This window comes from Thamnophis sirtalis, unplaced genomic scaffold (assembly GCF_051295495.1).
Source record: "Thamnophis sirtalis isolate CommonGarterSnake01/CBP01778 unplaced genomic scaffold, rThaSir2_p1.2 scaffold_3, whole genome shotgun sequence".
Lineage (NCBI taxonomy): Eukaryota > Metazoa > Chordata > Lepidosauria > Squamata > Natricidae > Thamnophis > Thamnophis sirtalis.
Genome location: NW_028261383.1, coordinates 72927508 through 72945500, shown reverse-complemented (window position 1 = coordinate 72945500; position 17993 = coordinate 72927508). Strand labels below are relative to the sequence as shown.

Here is a 17993-nt window from a genome sequence, read left to right as displayed (position 1 = left end):
CCTGGCTTTGTGCCATTTCCTCTGTTCCCATGGAAGACTCAACTAGAGTGCCTCCTGCTGCCCCCAACTACTTTTGTAACTTAGTTGCACTAATTCAATCTTTATTCAAACTTGGCAACTTTAAGATATAAGAACTTTTAACTCCCAGAATTCTGGCTGGGGAATTCTGGGAATTGAAGTCCACACATAAAAGTTGCCAAGTTCAAAGAACATAGCATTTATACCTCCCAGTCTTTCGGCCAGGATGAAAATATGCAACCATCTTGTGTCTTGCTGCTGTTAACCTCCAATCAGTGGGAGAATAACAGAGATTGTGTTGCTTCCTTCTTTCACATGTCTACAAAAAATAAGGACAGACAGACTCATTTCCATTAATTGAAACTGAACTGAACTTCTCAACAGAAACTTTCAGTCCGTGTGTCACTCAGATGCCACTCTGTTTCTACTTCCTGGTTTTCTTTCTGTTACTGAGAATATTTTATGACCTGCAGGGAGCTTGTCATGTAACATCTTTCACTCTGCAGGAATACTAGTTCAGCTGCTCTATGACATCTTTAATTTCCCACACATATGATTTCTCCCCTGCCTGCAACACACACAGATTAGAAGAAAACACGCAGTGACCATTCTTCCTTTTCCTTGGTACTTTTGTGGTAAGAAGTAACTAGTACTCCCACTGCCTCAATTCTTGAATAGTTTTACCCCCTACAATTAGGTAAAGTGGGAAGGATATAAGGGAAAGCAAATTAATTAATTAAAAAATAAGACTCCCCCCCCAAAGAAAGTAGTTACTTATATCTTCTTATTGCCAATATTTTATTGTGGTATTTAGGAAATTTTAATAAAGCACTTTAAAATAAAGGCATCAGGATTAAAAAAAAATAGGACAGGTAACCAGGCAATAGTGATGAGTGGCTAACTGTGGTACTGTATTCAAGTGTCTTTTTCTCTAGTCTTCACCTTCCTCATTCTGATTAACCCCAAACTTCATTTCCAACACTTTCCAAGCTGGCATTGCTAATGACAATTGTAAATGTATTGGCAGGGGAGGCATCAGGTTAGGGAAAGCTGGTGTATATTTTCTTGGAAAATGTGCAAACATGGTTACAAATGGATCAGAAAGTGGAAGCAAAATAACTGGAACTTAGTTTTAGCTATACAGCTAAGGGAAACGGTTTTATTTATTTGCTAAATGTTGCATTTGTTTCCACATTCGTGTTCAGCTGTGAATAGTTTTTGGGGTAATTATTCAAGAATTCATGTTCTTACATTTGAGCAAAACCATCAGATTGAAGTCCTTATAGGTAATTTAACTTTCCTGGATAAAGACATAGACTGAACCCAAGAAAGACAGCACAAAATTATATCCTTTCAATGTGACCTCTTTCTACTCTTCACTACTAAATTTGACTCTGTGAAGCCCAGAGCAAATATCTTATTATTCTAAAAATGAATTGTTATGTAACATCTAATTTGAAGACTGAATTTATTACTTATGTTTCACTTCTTCTTTGCTTTTATTTATTCAGGAGAGGATACACGTCCCAGAAACATACACCCCCCCCCCTCAAATATAATATCTCCCCAAAAGTTCTGATGACTACTACAAGGTCATTCTTAATAGCTGAATGGGCACAGAAGCCAGATATTTCTGGTCTAGCTCAGCCCTTTTCACTGCATGCCACACTGCTCCCCCTGTTTATGGCATAATTCTGTTTAAACTGCAAACACCAGGAGTAATTCTATGGTTTTATGAGAGCACTGGATTAAATAAGCAGTACACATTTGCCATCTAATTTCTAAAACAAAGCCTCTTGTGTTATGTTTATAATTGTACCTCCAAGAAGCACATACCAATGTTTTTTCTCCTTTTTTAATTAAGAGAACTGATTAAAAAGGCACACTTCCTGTTTAACTGATCACATATACTAAAAAAAAATGTCATTGGTTAAAAGAAAATCAAACACAGAGTGAGACAGAGACACTGTAATTAGGCAAACTAGGTATGTGTAGCATGAAATAACTGGACAAAGGCTTTGTTGCACATTTCAGAAACAGAAAGGGTGAACCACAAGTTGACCCAAAGAAGAGTGCTTCTTAGAATCTATCACAGTTAGACAACATAAGACACAGACATTAACCAACACTTTTGTCCTCCTTTGTCAGGAAAGAGGAAGTGAGAATTTGAAAGAAACAGTAGTCAGCATTAAAGACATAGCAGCATAATCACAGGCAGTTCATTTCAAAGCGAACTATCATTTTTAACTGAAGCATAGCTCTACTGCGTGGATAAATAAAGGTGGCTTTGGTTACATAGATACTACAAAATCAGCCTTGAAAACTGCTTAGTCAGAGGACATCTGATTTGCTTTCTCCATTTCTCATCTATGATCCTGTTAAATGAAGACAGTAAAACCATGCTTTTGAAAATTACTTCAGTACAGACAACCGAAACTTTTAATGTGATAAAACAATCATAAGAAATTTCTGAATATAACATCAGGTTATTTGTTCATATAACTTCAATTTCCCACTTCTTCTACCAAGCTCCTTACTCTTTGACTGTAAAAGAGGAAGATGTTTGATTAATGGAAAACTGGCAAAGCACAATATCAGATTTATCTCTTTTTCAAGAATGCATATCAGTGTCTCTTAGGCTGAATAAGCATTGTTAAAGAATAACAATTGCTGGTAGATTAGCTTAAGTGTTTGGGGTTTATCTAACTGGGTGAGAGGGAGAGAAAGATAAATAAGTTGTAGGAAGTGTTGGGCAGCAGAGAGTTGGGTTTCTGAGGCATTGTACTTCGGAAGTAAATGTGTGGGGCTAATATTAGACTTTTCCATAGCCTTCACGTAGCATGTTTTGTCCAAGTTGTGAATGTTTTGTCTAGAGACGGAGAAAAGTGGGGTATGCATGTTATGTCTCTGTGAGTACGTTTACCTAAGTATTAGGTGGTTACTATTTGTGAATTTTATTCTATTTTTCTGGGCATTAATACATATATAAAGTCTACAGCAAGTAGTTTTTTTGCTTAGTCCTTCAACAATTTACCTTTTGATAAACATATGTTTTGACTAGTAGAAGTATGAAACATCTAAGCCAAGTGTACTTATCAGTTTCAAAACCCATAAAGAAATTGGGTACTTAGTTGCAAGATTGTACCTTCCAAGATCTCAGGAAAAAAAATGTTTCTTACATCTTGTCCTTTCAGTCAGACATGTTGCTGGAAATTGAATTGGGAACATTCAGATTTCCCAAAGTTTGTATTTTATCATTATGCCTATGATCCTTGTCTAATCAGGCACCAACTGAAATCTCCCAAAGCATATATTTAAATAAACTGGATTTTTACTACACGTTCATAAAGTATTTTATTATTAATTATTACAGCAATGGATGAAGTGGAATCATTGCACTGGAATCATTGCCACAAGAATATGCAAGCCTTTTCTAAGAATCTGAAATTATTTTTGATGCAACAACCACACTAAAATACTACTGTCCACTGAATTCCACGTACAATTTAAATTTAGACCGATCATATAAACTGTAGTCAAGAGTCTGAGGAGACAATATCTGGTGAATTTACACTATGGCTCCTTGCAACTTCTGTGCTTTCCTGATGGAAAATTGAAAAAGGAATGATTTTATATTTGCAGAAATTTAAGAAATATCTGTAATTATCCAGATGTAAAGCAAATCAACCATTGTTGCATATTATGTTATCCAAATTATTAATTTTGGACCATAGTTTATTCCTACCAGCTAGAATTAAAGCAGAAGTTCCATAAGATCTGGCAATACAGGAGTGAACAGTATTTTTTCCTTCCAGTCAGTCTTGATTCTTGGCAACTACATGACAAATCCCTGCAGCTTTCTTGGCAGTGCTTTCGCAAGTGATTTGCCATTGCCTTTTTCTATGGCTGAGAGAGTGTGTGGGCCAAAGTCACCCAGCTGGTTTCTGTACCTAAGGCAAGACTAAAATTCAGTCTTCTCAATGCTAGTCCAACACTTTTAACCATCACATCAAACCGGCTCTCAAACCCTATTTGTATGGAATCGGAGTACTGCAGTAAATTAAGCATCATAATCAGCTTTGATCTCTCTTTCCCTTTTCTCTTAAGTTTAACTTGGCTATTAATTCTGATCTAGTGTATCAAAAAAGATTCAACATCAAAACGAAAGCTTGAGGGAAGCGGGGAAAGTCAGTGCTAGTGAGGATAAACCATCCAAAAAAGGTGGAGGATACAAACCACTACATTTCCAGCTGAAAGGTGCCAATAACACTGGGATCAAAAGGCACATACACCCCCATTCTCTACAAAGTACAATGTAGTCATAAAGTTAGAAAATACCCCAGAAAATAGTACAGGTTCTTGGACCCGAGGAATTGGTATTCAACAATACCAAATAGCCCTAAATTTGCACAAAAATAACAAGTGCAGATTGTGGCTGGTTCATTTGCAGTAGCCTACAACAGACTTAGCTTATTAGAACCCATCCAACTAGACTACAGATGGTTCTTTACTTACAACAGTTCACTTAGTGACTGTTCAAAGTTACAACAGCACCGAAAAAAGTGACTTGTGACCATTTTTCACACTTATGACCATTGCAGCATCCACATGGTCATGTGATTTAATTTGAATGCTTGACAACTGACTCACATTTATGACAACTGCAGTGTCCCAGGATCACATGATCTCCTTTTGGGATCTTCTGTCAAGCAAAGTCAATGGGGAAATCAGATTCACTTAACAACCGTGTTCCTAATTTAACAGCTGAAGTGATTCAGTTAACAAATGTGCCAAGAAAAGTCATAAAATGTGGCAAAACTCTCTTAACAAATTTCTCACTTAGCAACATACATTTAGGGCTCAATTGTTGAGGACTACCTTATAAATTATTGCAAGAATGGTGAAAAGAAGCTGAGCCTTTTTTCCCCTCCTCACAGGCCAGGCATACCTTACCCAGCGTTGAAATCTTTTCCCTGCGCTCTGAACACAAACGCGAGTCAAGGGACATCTCCCACACGAACCACCCAAACCCAACACCATTCGCTGCCGAGTTCCTCCAAGGCACCTCCACCCACCCCCACTTCTCCGCCTCACAGAAGCCGCTCAGCAGGAAGACGAACGAAAGGTCTCTTATCAGGAAGCACCTATGGCGAGCACCAGGGGGTGTCAGGTACTGCGCGCGCCCTCCTCCCGGAGTAGGGAAGGGCAGCCGCTGAGGGAAGGGCCCCGAGCGACAGGGCGAGGCTCGTACAAACTAGTTCCCTTTTGGGCGTTCTCGCTTGGGAGAAAGTCCCAAGCGGAGAAGTAACAGGGCCCGGGAAGGAGGAGGAGGAGGGGGAAGAAGAAGAAAAAGGAAAGAAAGCGAAAGACCGCGTGGATGACTCTGCTTTTCCAGGCGCTCTTTGCGGGGGGGGTGGAGCGGGAGAGGGGAAATCCCCGCGCGCCCCAGTCCCAGCAGCAGGTGAGCGCGTCCGGCCCGAGCCGAGGCGGAGCGCGCGGGGGAGGGGGAGGAGGAGAAGGAGGAAACATGGGAGGTGCGAGAGTGCCATGGGAGGGCGGTCCGACGCGGAGGCAGCCCCACTCGACGGGGCTCTCGCTTTTCAGAGCATTGCTTTCGGCCTCGGAGCGCCCTCCGAGCAGTCCTGCGCCTTTCCAACTCAGCTTGGACCTTCCGACGGAGACGGGTAATCGATCCGCGGGCGCCAAGGGGGATTCCGCCGCTCGGAGAAACTTCTTCCCGCGTGGACTGAAGGAGCGGGTTCCCTTTTCGGCTGGAAGCACTTCGGCTGCCTCCTTCGCGAAGGAGGAAGCGGGCTCAGGCATTTCTCTTTTGGACACGGGCTCTTCCCGCCAGCCCCCTGCTTCCGGTCCTGAGGGGAGTCGGGTGGACGGCTTGAGCATCTTTCTCCTCTCCGACTTCCTTCGAAGGTGCGGTAGTCTCACCCCTCGCTCCCCCCCCCCCTACCCCTCGCCGTCAGCCTGCGGTCCATCCCCTGAGAAACTCGAGTTCCTCCTTCGGAAGAGCGACTTTGACACCCGCCTCTCGCTTTGGGTTGGGTGGCAGATTTTATATGAAAGAAGCTCCGAGGAGCTGCCCTTTTCCTCCTTCCTGCTTCCCTCTGCGCTCGCAGCGCTCGCAGGGAATCCGGAATGGGGCAAAGCGCTGCTGAGTTTAAGCAGGACCGGCTGGCGAGGTTTTCATAACTCCTGGTCAGAGCAGAGCTGCTGTGTGCAACATCTGTTGGAGGACTAGCTCCGCCGGGACTTCCTTGTTTTAAGGGACTCCATGTTTTTCTTGAAGTACTTTTACTACATTTCTGAACATTGAGCTTCTGTCTTAATCAGAAATAGGAGGTTGATGGGTTGGTACTAAGGCATCACCTTTAGCCTGGTTGATCTATGTAGCACAACTATTGTTGCAGTTTATCCATCCTTTCACATTTTTCCCTACATTGTCAAAGAGTCTTTGGGAAGAAAAAACAAAAGCCAAGAACCCATGGACAAACGGAGCCTTGGAATGAGACACCTGAGGCTGCTCTATTCGGGGAAAACATTTGCGAAAGCTGTTGTCCTGCAAAATCAGAAATGTGATGTTAGCAAGAGGTCTGCTCACCTGAAAGGATAAGTGTGAAAATATTATGGCAACATTTTAACAAGTGATCAAGTGTAATACTGCTAGCTAATAGAAACATTCAGCATGTGTGTGTTTGCCTAACTCTTTTAACAACGTTGCTCTGGAGGGAAAGTTGACAGTGGTTGACAGATTATGTTGACAGGTGGTTGACGGGTTTTATGAAATATGTCTTGCAATCTTCATTTACTTTGTGCAGTGATCAGTTGGCTCACAACTGCTCACACCCTGATTTCTGCATCTAGAAGCAGCAAGTTGATTGGTTTAGTGTTTAGGAAGTTGGGGATTTTCCACTGTAGGCTGACTGGAGTGGGGGTTCAGAAGTGGTCAGTAATTGTTTAGCTTGAGGCAGAGGGATATTTGCTTTCCTGTTCAGTGAATGGATAAGTTTGATTGCATTAGTCATCTCAAAGTATTTGCCGTGCAAGTATGTTTCTGGTGTATATCTGTTATCTGCTTGGGAACCTTAATCTTTAATAGTGGGTGGACAGAGAATGAATTGGAACTTTTTCAGTGTTTCATGTGATTAAAAAGATAGGCAGCTGCCTTATGCTGAAGCAAAACTTTTTTTTTTAATGCTGGCAATAACACTTGAGAGCACTAGATTTCTTAATTTTCTTTATTTAGAGTCTTTCATGTGCCTAAAATGTAACGTCCTAGAGTCTACTACCTAGGTACTAGCAAATTGTTAAATAAATAAATAAAGTGTAGGAACTTTCCTAGAAATTAAAATGTTGAGTCAGATGACTACAGAGCATGACTAATTTGGCATGCTAGTAAGTACATAGTAAATACCAGTGGTGTCAGAAAATTTAAAATTCTTAACTATATTTCTGAAATTTCAAACATTCCACTAGCCTAAGAAGGTTGCAAAGCTCCAGTCTACATAAATATCTACTCTGATTGGACGTATCTTGTTACTTAAATTACCAGGGACTGAATTTTTTCTACATGGTTGCATTACTGGTATTAGTGGGAAATTTCTTTGGCATTGCAAATTTGTATATTTGGGGGAGGAATGTTTATATCCAGGAGATTTCAAAGTGTGCAATATTGAACATACTCTACTAGTATATCATATAGCTAGCAAACTATAATTATTCAAGTTTTCCAGAGATTGACTTTTTTTTTACATTGATTGGTTATATGTCCTTAAATTGTTTGAAGTTTTTTTTAATGCACAGAACAATTTCTTTTTGCTCCTAGTCACCATACAACCATTTTGGAACAAAAAGTTTAAATTTTATATAGGTGACTATTAGTTTTGATCTAGTCTTGAGATATAAAATATTTAGTTCCAATAAGTATAACAAGCTATTTGTAAAGAATATAGAAGGGGACACTAATAATTTAATTCATCAGGATATGAGAATATTGTAAATTGGTACAATTTGTTTATTCTCAAATTAAATGTAATTGTAGATCTTCAGAATGCTAGAGCATCTTCATTTCATTTCATTTCATTTTAATTTATTTGTATGCTGCCCTTTTCCCTGAAAGGGACTCATTAGTCATCTCACCTGACTAGGGTTAGAGTAAAACATTTTGTTAAACAGGAGGATTATTTATCCTTTGGCTTCAGTCCCATGTACACTTTCCTAAGAGTAATCTCTATTGCATCTGGCGGATCTTACTTCTAAGTAAACATAAAAGTACTTCATTATTCATGTATTCATTGTACAGCATAGTATATGATTAGTGGGTTTTCAGTGCTCCTTAAAATGATAAAAACATACTGGATCCTTGGACCACTCATTAGCATTTAGTCAAATCTACTTGTTTTATAGAGTGTTATAGAGATAAAATGGTGGGGTATATGTGTGCATGGAAAAAGTATAGATGACTGGATTTGGAGATATAAGTATTTATTTGTCTTTATTTGAATTCTAAAGTCATATTTAACTCAGATGTTCATATAATATTTCATCAACTTTACAAGTTTAAGAATGCTGAATAGCAGTGTACTATTTAATGAATAGGTTTTTTTTTAATTGTAGCACAAATTGCTCTCAATGATACTAATGTGAAATTATGAGATTTTTATCTATTAAACATTTAATTTTGATATCTACTATTGTATTAGTATGTTTTAACACAGTAACTGTGCCCTTAGTTATTTATTGTGGTAAACACACATAACACACTTTCGGTAGAATGGGAACTCCACCGTGAATTGTGAGCACATATATAAATGTTATCCATTGATTTGGATGAATTCCTGTTGCTGAGGATGTAGATGAGATTCACTTGTTTCTTCATCCTGGCTTATCTTGGTTTGTTATAGCTAATAAGGAAGGGATAGCCAATTAGATCCAAGGAGACTATGAAATCCTGTAAGAGTTGTCTTCTTTAAACAAGACGTTAATTGAGGCATTCATGCACACACTAAGTTTAGCTTTATGTCTGGATTTGGTAACCTTGAGGGATGATATTCATCAAGAGAGGGGGAGAGAGGGAGGGAGGGAGGGAGAGAGAGAGAGATTGTATGTACTTGAGTTGTATGGCTTGATTCCATCAATCATGGAATCATTCTGAATTAATTGTCTGTTTTAGGATGCAAACCAAGGAAACACTCAATTGTGGCAGTTTTGTTTTAAAATCTTACATCTCTCTTTTACCCCCCATACCATCTTTCTGAAATTTTAGGAGGTGTCCATCTAACTTGTCTGAGTAAGGAGTGTTTTGAATAGAACCTGTACTGGACAATTAACTGGATCATACTATGGTGAGATAAATGAAATCATAGCAAAATTAGAATCTTGTTTTGAGATTTTGCTCATAAGAATAAGTACATATGTAGAATAAGATCCTGAAGGACCAGGTCTATAATTTGTGGTTATTTCTAGATCCATTTTGGGACACAGTCTTAATGAATCATTATCAATTTAAACAGATTCACTTGTGACCAGTTGTAGATAGAAATGGCCTGATGTTAATTAAACATGATCTAGTATTACTGTACATAAATTGTCCTTAGTTAATTTAGTTAATTTAACAAAATTTAGTGAAGAGCAATTGTGGCGCAGTGGTTAGAATGCACTACTGCAGGATAATTCTGCTGACTGCCAATTACCAGCAGTTTGGCTGTTCGAATCCCACCAAGCTCAAGGTTGACTCAGCCTTCCATCCTTCCAGAGGTGTGTAAAATGAGGAACCAGATTATTGGGAGCAATATGATGACTCCTTAAACCACTTAGAGAGGACTGCAAAGCAATGTGAAGTCTAAGTACTATTGCTATTGGAAGACTGCTAGTTTATTCACTGAGGACAAATAACAGTGTGTTGTCTTATGTTCTCATTGCCAGGTGACTTGTAGACATATTTCCCCACAGTGATTCTGATCCCTTAATGCCATGAGGCAAATGTATCTATATATGGATCTTTAACACAGTACCTGAGAATACTAATACTCGTGCAAACATCTTTGATGTCCACCAGATCCATCCTGCAGTTGATTTTATTAAGTTCTTTTAATAAAAAAGCATGTCCTCAAGCATCACATTTTTTTTCAAAAAAATGCTTCTGAGCTCACATAACATCTGAAGGTATTCTTAGTGTTCATTTTGTAAATGTGTTTATCTATCCTGAAAAAAATGGGGAAATTAGAAGAGATGATAGAAAGCAAATTCACAAAGCGCTTTTTGATAACATAGGTAAATGTGATGATCAGTTTGGGGCTACAATGCATTCAGAATTCCAAATCTGTATCAATATAGTACAAAGATGCTGGAAAAATTGCTAAGTAGATACTGTATGTCTTGAAAAAGCCTATGTTTTAGTTGTGAGAAAGCTAAGGAAAACTCATGGAAAGGTCATAAAATATAAGTATATATTGATTTGGAAAAAAAAACTATATCTAAGGAGGCTTGATGTTTTAAGAAATAAGTCAAGGATGTATAATGCCCCATTAATTGTTCAGGGTATTTATCAATATGTGTATATTGAATCCTTAAGAGGTTGGAGATAATATTTATCAAAAACATGGATGTGTATGTTATTTTGATTGCAGACAATACCATATTGTTGACTGAGAACTGAATTGATTTGCAGTGAATGTTAGATGTGAGACACAGCAAGAAATATGGATCTGAAAAATTAATTATCAAAAATAAAGATAGATGTGTTTCACAGGAAATAGAATGAATAATTTATGCTGGTAGATGTCACTTAATACATGGTCTTTTGCAAATATTAATTTTCATTTTTTATTTTATTAATTATACAACCACAAAAATAACACAAACATAATATAAGAAAAAGGATATATGTGATAACTAGCTACAACTAAGTCCTTTAACATGCCACTAAATGTAGATTATAGAGAAATATAATGTTCTAACTGATTTTCACAATATAAAGGAATTTGGAAATACTGACAAAGCATGTTTTTTCTTCAATCTATTGCAAGGAAAGAATATTTTATGAAGATATGAAAACGATGCTTTGCAAGAACATGCTTATGTTATCTTTGTTATATGAAATTAGAAGAAACCTATAAGTTACTGTAAATTGAATGTATGAGTTAGTGTGTAGATGTAGTGGAAGCAAGAATAATTTGTCAAGATAGAATAGTATAAAGAAAGGTGTTGGAATAAACTAGATTTAATTATATTTTCCTTTTCGTAGTTTTAATTTCTGCCTTTAATGTTATTTATTTACTTTTTAGTCTTTTTCCTCTGCATTACATACTGTTGCTTGCTAAAAAAAGGGATAGTATGTTAACTATGCACATACTTATCAATGAATGGGTTATTTTCCTTATTTCCCCCATTTTGGAGTTCACATTTTTGAAGAGATACTCCTTCCTATATTTGGTTTTCAAATCATTAGGGTGAGTAGACAGGCAAGAATTCTTGAATGATTGACATCATAGTACATAAACCTGACATGTGTAGTCTAGTTGGATGGGTTCTGATCAGCTGACTCAGTCATAGGTTACTGCCAATGAATATTCTGCACCTGTTATTTTTGTGCAAATGCAGGGTTATTCAAATCTATTGAATACCAATAGCTTTTGGGCCCAAGAAGTTCAGTTAGAGTTTATGAACTAAGACCCATAGTTATATTGAGACATTGATTCAAGTAGCAAGAAGAAACAGAAATAAACAAAATAATGTTTTTGAAGTGATTTTTCTTATAGCAACTATGTTTGTTCATATACGGCAACAGTAATAAATCAAGAAGTATAGATTAATTTAAAACACGAAGAAAGCAGAAAATAGTGTCAAATAAATAGTGCTCCTTTTTTTAAAGTTAATCCAATTTAAAGTGGAAGGGGTACAGAAATTTATAGGTTCATTATTTTTGCTTAATTATTTGAGCAGAAATTTCTTAAAATAGTGTTGTCGTTATTTTGAAGAATAAAAACAAAACTCCTAGTTGGATGATTACCATATTAGCAGAAGCAGCACTGCCCCAGAGAAGTTTGTGTATATAATGTGAATTATATCGTATATCATTTTAATGAGAGAGCAAAGATTGGCTATTTCCATACAATACTAGAGAGTTGGAGAATTACAGCAAAAACATTATTTTTATTGTTTTATTGCAGGAAAAAAGATGATACAAACATTAACCAAACACACACAAAAATAAAAAAAAGAAGACAGAAAAATATATAGAGAAAACTGCTCAGTTTTGAAGCATTTTATTAAACCAAATGTCCAAATGGAATAATATTGATCAGATTTTTCACTACACTTATAAAGAGCCAGTTCGAATCATCAATCCGAGACTGCAAATCCAGAGTAATGCTTTTCAATCAAAGAAAAAGCATTCTTTTTGCTGCATTCTAAATGCCTAATTCTTCATACAATGATAAAGTCAATGTTTGGTACATACTTCAAAATCATGTTAATATCTGTTAGCAATATTACTGTTATCTAAAGTTAATCAAAGTAGGCATCATCTACTTAGATTTTCCAAAAGCCCTTTAATAATGTCCTTTATCAAGGATTTCTCAGCAAGCTTAAGAGCCATGGAATGAAAGGGCAGATCGTCTTATAGGAAAGCAACTGGCTAAAGGCATGTATTAGTGGGGTTCTCCAGGGTTCTATCCTAGTCTTCCTTCCTTCCTTCCTTTAAATAATGCATTTTTTTTATTATTATTATTATTATTATTATTATTATTATTATTATTATAAATAATGTTTGCATAGCCATCACAATCTTGGGCAATTCACAAAACACAAAGGGAAGGGAAGGGAAGGAAGAGAAAAAAACCAAAAGTCACTATAAAACCTTATGATGTTCCCGGGCAACTCTCCTGCAAATCAACACATCATCTTGCTAAGCTTCAGCCTCATCTTGCCCAAATATTTCTAGCTATAATTTGTATTGTATTATATCATGTTTATAGAAATCCAGTTTGATGTAATAGTTAAGGTATCAAGTTAGAAACCAGAAGACTGTGCATTCTGCTGATTTAAGCAAAAAACCAGCTAGGTGACCTTGGGCTAGTCACTTTCTCTCAGTCTAGGGTAAGACAAATGGCAAACCACTTCTGAAAAATCTTGCCAAGAACATTGCAGGAACTTGTCCAGGTAGTTGCCAGAAATCAACATTGATTCAAAGGGACACATACAACATTATACATAATATGGAAACAGGTGTGACTTGTGGAGTCACATTTTCAAATAACACGAATATGTTTAGAGTGGAAAAACAAAGACAGTGAAGAGATCCGCAGTGAACTCTGCACATTAAATGAGTGGGGGATCAAAATGGAAGATTTCATTTAATGTGAGAAAATGTGAGCATATTAATGCTAAATATTTTAACTATTCATGCAACTAATGAAATCAAAGTGAGCAATGACTAATGAGAAAAGAGAATAAGGGTAAACAATTTAATGAAAGTATCAACACATAGTGCATCCAGTACAAAAAAGGCCAGAAGAATGTTAGCGATATTAAGTAATGTATTGCAAATAAAGTTGCATATATCAGAATTGCCTTATACGTATATCCTTGGTACGACCCTTCCTAAAATGTTGTGTGCAGTTCTGGTCACTGTAGCTCAAGAAGGATATAGTGGAGGTAGAGAAAGTTCAGAGGAGGGCAACTAAAATGATCAAAGATTTGAATCACCTTCCCTATAAGAATAGGTTGTGCATCTGGGTGTTTTTAATTTACAAAGGAGGCAAATGAGAGGGATATGGCTGAGATGCAAATAATGCATGGTTTGGATAAAGTGGGCAAGGAGAAGCTTATTTTTCCTTCTAGGACAACAGAACCAGAGGTTACCCAGTGAAGTTGAACTGGAAAAATCAGGACAGAAAAATATTTTTACCCCAACATAATTAAACTTTGGGAGTTTATTATCAGGAAATGTAATGTTGGCTACCCATTTGGCTGACTTCAAAAAAGGTTGAACCACTTTATGGAAGTTATGAGAAGACTAACATACAATAGTTATTAATCTTTGTGGCATCATGCCTGCTTCTAACAGCTGCCTGCTAGGAAACAGTTTTCTGGACAATTGACTACTAGACTATGTGCAACAGAAGTCTGTCTGATCTAACAGAGCATTGCATCTGATCCATTCCCTAAACAATTTTCAAAAAGGAACTGTCCAACAGTGTATTTCATACAGATAAGATGCAACCCTTAATGCTTGACATATAACAGAATTGTGGGAAGTGCAAACCTTTCCCATGATGTCAGAGATATTAGATAACAAATTTATAATTATTTTCCTAATGGTTTTTAAACTTGATCACTTAAATTCCATGAAGAAATCCAAGTCCAAGTATATGTCCAGGAATAAAAATGAAAATCAGGGAACTAAAAATCCTTGTAATCATTATAATTAGATAGAGAAAATACATATGTATGTTTGTTTCTTCTATTAAAAATGCAATAATTTATCAATGTACTTTAATACTTTAAATCAATTTGGGGTCAAATTCCTTTTTTTTACAACCTTTATCTTTCTCCATAAATTCTCTGGGTCACCTGTTTATATGAATGTTAAGCTAAAGTAAAATAAATTGATAAAATCCTAATTTTTCACAAATCTTGATACTTACATTGGTATCTATAGGAAGTATACCAAACACTAATTAATTGATTAACCTGTTTACCAAGCTATTGTATTACATCAGTGCATTTGAAATATAGCATTCATAATTGTCAGAGACAATACAGATAGTCCTTGATTTATGACAATTGAGGCCAAAATTTCTGTTGCTAAGTAAGACAGTTGTTAAGTGAGTTTTGCCCTATTTTACAACCTTTCTTGTTACAATTGTTAAATGAATCTCTGCAGTTGTTAAGTTAGTAACACAGTTAATTAGAGAGCCCAACATTAATTCAGATAATAATAAAATAGGGGAGAGTTGCAGAGTATGACTATAATATTCTTTCCAACTCCTTAATAACAGCAGTACCTATTGAGGGATAATACGTTGTTAAGTGAATCTGGCTTTCCCTTTGCTTCTCAGAAGTTTGCAAAAGCTAATCACATGACCCAGGATCCTGCAGCCATCATAAGTATGAGTCAGTTGACAAGAGTCTGAATTTTGATTATATGATTATAGGGATATTTCAATGGTTGTAAGTGTGAAAAACAGTCATCACTTTTTTCAGTGCTGTTGTAACTGTGAACATCACTAAATGAAGTGTTGTAAGTCTAGGGCTATCTGTATTGTCTCCATGGAAGAAAAGACAAAAGAGCCTCCCTGAAGATTTGCATGGGATATTTTAATAGATGAAGAGCGAAACATCTTGGCTGAAAGATTAGACTGCCCCATTAATTCAGTTAATATCAAAACAGGGGAGAGTTGCAGTGTGTGACTGCTGGAATTCTTTTCAACCCCTTAATTGCAGCTCCACCCAATCAGTGATAAGAGAGGCTATAATGCAACAGCTGGCAGTATTTCAAACAACTGCTCAGTTGCTTCTCCCATACAATGCATGTGCTCCATGCATTCTTGCATTTTTAACCATTCTTCTTCTCCCTCCCCCTCTCCCCCATATCAAATTTGGCCTTTTCCATTCTGTTTGGGGTGAGTTGCCCTGTTGACAGATGACTGGATGGACAGTTTCCAAAACATCATTGCATAATTTCTTTCTAACTTTTGATTGGATTAGAAAGGCTAAAATTGGGTGGGGGGAGGGTCCATATTTGACCAGATTTGCTCCAAAACTTTCTACTCTACTACAGGCCTTTACCACATTCAATAAGCCCACCAATTTGAGTTTTTATGAGTGTTTATCTAAAATATCACTAAAGCAGCAACAAGTTTAAAACAAAATCTATTTTGTAATAAACAATAAAATATATTGTATTTATTTTGGAATATGGTACATTTGTTTATAATAATGTACATTTCCAGTTCATTTTCTGCAGATGTCTATTGCACAATACAATAAAAGGTTCCTCAACATATTAATGCCTGTTATCCAAAGTTTCTGAAACATATCTGAGGAGAATTAATATGAATTTAAAAAGCTGTTTAAAAATAACTCAAAATACTGAAAAGTTTTCTTTTTTTTAAAAAAAATTCCCTTGCAAGCCACTGAGTGCCCTGGAAAAGGAAAGGAAACTGAAATGTTTATGTTATGAAGGATGATACCGCTGACTTATAGTGTGAATGTGTATTTAAATACAACAATAATATTAGAAGTGACTTTAGGCATTCATCTCAATGCATAAAGAGTCTCAAATTAAATGAAAAATAGGGGTATGCAACATTAATGTGATTCGTTTCAATGAGTTGAGGAAGCGATTTGTTTTTGCCTGAGATTGCCAAAAACCTTTCACAGTGGTTCCTTTAGTCAGAGAAGGCTTCACAGAAGCTGCTTCCTTTATTTCCAGCAGCTGATTGGAAGCCTCAGAAGAGACTTCTGTTCATATGCCAAAGGCATCTTCCTGGTATGAGAATATCAAAGGCTTCAGAAATATGACAATCCAGCTGCTTCCATTGTGTTTTTAGAAGCAATGGGGCTGTGTTGTTTCTCAAAGCAGGTCTTGATGCTGTGTGTGAAATTTCATCAAGGCAAAGCACGGCTCTGAAGCTGTATCTAACTCCAGTGGAAAACAGGTTGTACTGGCTCCCCTGCTTGTTTCTGCCCAGCTTTCAAGCAATCGGGTGAAGCTCCGAATGAGACTCAATAATCCTGTTTGTACAAATGCAAGTACTGCAACCTTCATGATCTGAGACTCGTCTTTATTAGAATTGCACAGTTGTACTCAAGTTGAAGTTCAACCTATCTTTGACCAGTCATTTATTAGATATGAATATGTTCACTTTCATTCCTCCAAGATAGGAATGCCCTTTGATTTACTAAATTCATTTTTATCATCTGATTAGTTGATAACCCGGTGTTGCCCAAGTATTTATTTATAGGGGGAAAATGTCCAGACCAAATGGAATTTTTAATGTTGGATTTTCCCCCCTACCAGAGGGAGTCCCCTTGTGGAGTATTGTGAAGGCATTACCATGGCAACTCTACTGCACTGTACAGTAGAAGCCACTTTAAGGCACTTTAAGGCACAGCAGGCTGTATCTTAACAGAACACACACCCCGAAGGGTTTTAAGGTTATCTTACCACTTATTTTGTTCCAGAGAGAAGGAATCTGTCTACCAAATTTGGTTGAAATTGCTCAAGGCATTCTAGAGTTGTGCTGGAATACACACACACACACACACACACACACACAAATCAAAAGGCATTATAGTCTCGCTGTCTAAAGTGCAAGTTCACATTCATTTTCTCTACAATTATAACTTTAGTTTACATGTAATTTTCAAATAATTTAAAGGAACCACACATCATCATCTAACCTGATTGTTCAAGCTGCTGCTGTTCCATTTTGCCTATTCATCCTGCAAATCTTTTTAGGTGGTTGCTACGAGTTTTGAAGCTTGAAGAAAAAATTCCAGTGTAGTGCTTTGTTTCACTTGGGATAAAAAAGCAGGAAAAGAATGCTTGGTAATGATATTTAAGTGGTAGGACTTAAAATGAAATATTATTTTTTTTAAAAGAATGTAGAGAAATACTATATATAGAATTCCGGATTAGGATAAAGCTTCCAGCTCTAAAAATGATGCAGTTTTAATTTCATGAGGAATTTTTGAAATGTCACAGAGAGATGTAAGAGGAAACTAGTCTACCAGCTGAAGACAATGCATTAAACGGGTAAAATGATATTATATAGTGTCTAACATTTTTAAAAAATTGTCAAATCAGCCAGATCATGTCAATAATAATTACTGACAGTAACTTACTCACAGTAAATCATTGTGGGTAAAAAAAACAAAAAAAACCTTTGGACATAAGTTCCTTCAAGTTTAAGACTTTTGGAAAAATATGACTGGATATTCCAGAACTTTCCTTA

At 36.7% G+C, this 17993-nt stretch overlaps 1 protein-coding gene across 4 annotated transcripts in view; it reads left to right on the top strand.

Moving 5' to 3' along the window:
* Positions 1–5158: 5158 nt before the first annotated feature.
* The window catches only part of PRKCD (protein kinase C delta), a 61751-nt gene continuing 48916 nt past the window's right edge, over positions 5159–17993 (top strand). Inside the window, exon 1 of one of the 4 annotated variants that reach the window (XM_087709146.1) lies at positions 5159–5188. The gene's annotated coding sequence lies outside the window, so the exon portion shown is untranslated. Of the gene's footprint in view, positions 5189–5368; positions 5480–5555; positions 5947–9239; positions 9375–17993 lie in introns of those variants that run through there. The other 3 variants (XM_087709144.1, XM_087709142.1, XM_087709143.1) reach the window with 3 other exon arrangements.